Source organism: Pantherophis guttatus, chromosome 1 (genome assembly GCF_059756535.1).
Source record: "Pantherophis guttatus breed Tessera chromosome 1, ASM5975653v1, whole genome shotgun sequence".
Classification (NCBI taxonomy): Eukaryota; Metazoa; Chordata; class Lepidosauria; order Squamata; family Colubridae; genus Pantherophis; species Pantherophis guttatus.
In genome coordinates this window covers 295091255-295093608 of record NC_142063.1, presented here as the reverse complement: position 1 = coordinate 295093608, position 2354 = coordinate 295091255, and the positions used below count along the sequence as shown (strand labels likewise).

Genomic DNA, 2354 nt, shown 5'->3' with positions numbered 1-2354 from the left:
TATATGAATACTTACAGTATACGTTGAGTATTTACAAAGGGCTAGGAGAGAAGAGGCCATAGCTCAAGATAGACATACGTTTTCTGTAATGTATCTAGTTTTGGAGGGAACTTTTGGAGGGAAAATGCACGTTGGTGATTGGCTAACTCCCTAGCCTGAAAACTATATAAAGGGAGCTGTTTCGTTGCATCCTTTGCTGGATTCACACTGTGAAATAAAGAGCTGTTGTTGTTCATGACCTGGCTCCTGTTGTCTCAATCGCCCAACTTAACACTGGCAACGAAGGTGGGATCGAGGTAGACAGGTAGCAAACAAAAAGAGCTGACAGCAATGAATCCAGCCAGGCGGACGAGCCTAAAGTGCCAAGTGCGACAACCACGATGTCGGCATTCGCACCGCCAATGCCTTTCGACCCATCCAAGGAGAAGTGGGGGTCGTATATGACTCGATTTGAGTTTTTCCTTGAGGCCAATGACCTGCAAGGACTCTCCAATAATAGAAAGCGGGCCCTATTCCTGAGCCACTGCGGCCCCGAGGTTTTCGACATGGCTGAGTCACTATCTGAGCCAACCCCGGTTCAGTCGGTACCGTGGCAGGTCTTGCAGACCACACTGAGGGCTCACTATGCCCCGGTACCATCAAAATTTGTACAGATATATGAATTTCGCCAATGGCTTTAGTGAGAAGGGGATCCGATCAGTGCTCACATGGCCGCCCTGCGCAAGGCCGCTACGTACTGCGAGTACTGAGACCTTGATGAAGCACTCTTAGAGCAACTAATCTGCGGCATTAAAGATATTCGCCAGAGACGACTTCTAGCCAAGTCAAATCTAACTCTACACATCGCGTTGGATGAAGCCAGGGCACACAAATCCTCCACTAAGGCTGCGGAAACCCTGCAACGACCAGCGCCACCTCAAGCAGCCCAAAAATCAGCTCCAGTGCACAGCGAAGTGGCCCAGACTGACAGCGAGGAAGAGTCTGACGAAGATGTCTTCAAACGTGACCCTAAAGACCGTCGAGAGGTCTGTGCGAGCTGTGGAGGGTCCCACCAAAGACAGACCTGCAAATTCAGAGACACAGTCTGCAGACGCTGCGATCAAAAAGGACACTTGGCAAGGGTATGCCGGGCAAGCCAGCCATTCAACCATAAGCAAAAAGCTGTCACTAGTCAAACCGAACCACCGCAGCACAAGAAATCCGACAGATACGGCCACCCAAAAAAAGGTGCGACTTTCAAAAGTCCAGAGACCTGCAGCACTAGAGTCGGCCAAGCAAATATGGCGCCAGAAAAGAAACTACACATCGTGGTAGAGATCAAAGGAAGTCCATGCAAGACTTGACAAAATTGACACCAGCTCGTCTCTATCCATCATGTCCTGGGCAAGCCTGAAGGCAGCAATCCCCAGCCTGCAGAAGCAACAACTACAGCCTCAGCGACTGCTGTATGAGACTATCAGGGAAACCGCATCGCTGTAGAAGGTGTCAGCATGTTCCAGGTCAAGTTCAGCCAGCACCGAAAGAATCTACCCCTCACTGTGGTTTGCGGACACCTCCCAAGCCTCCTGGGCCTAGATTGGTTTAAGGCTCTGGGAATGGGGGTCACAGGAATCAACAACATGTGAGACAGCCTAAAGGACACCCTGATGCAAGAGTTCCAGGACGTGTTCGACGACCCCTGGGCAAGTATGTGGGGACCCCTATTTCATTTAATCTAGATCCAAATGTAGCCCCAATCAGGCTCAAGGCAAGGAGAGTGCTTTTCGCGCTTAAACCAAAGATTGATCTCGAGTTGGATAAGCTCATCAAACAAGGAGTCTTAGTTCCCATAGATCACGCTAAATGGGAACCCCAATTGTAACGCCCATTAAGCCAGACGGGTCAGTGCGCATCTGCACAGATTATAGGTGTACATTTAATAAGGCTCTCCAACAAAGCGTCTATCCAGTCCCAATTGTGCACCATTTGCTCCATTCTCTGGAGCAAACTCGATCTTGAGCAGGCGTACCAGCAACTGCCAGTAGATGGCGCTACCGCCGAGGCACAGACTATCGTAACTCACAGAGGTGCCTTCAAATGTACCAGATTGCAATTCGGAGTCAGCGTAGCCCCCAGCCTATTCCAAAGCACAATGGAACGTCTGCTGCAAGGACTTCCAGGAGTAGTCCCCTATATTGATGACGTCCTTGTTACTGCAGCAGATGAACAATAACTAGGGGACCAGCTAAAACAAGTGCTAGAAAGGTTCAGAAGTGCAGGCCTCAGGGTCAAAAGAAACAAATGTATGATTGCAGTACCCTCTGTAGAGTTTCTGGGATACAGGTGGATGGAACTGGTATTCATCCCATCGAAAG

The 2354-nt window shown here is 49.7% G+C and overlaps 1 pseudogene; it reads left to right on the top strand.

The window, feature by feature from the left end:
* The first annotated feature begins 380 nt into the window (after window positions 1-380).
* On the top strand, window positions 381-1343 carry LOC148116896 (uncharacterized; annotated as a pseudogene).
* The last annotated feature ends 1011 nt before the right edge of the window (window positions 1344-2354 follow it).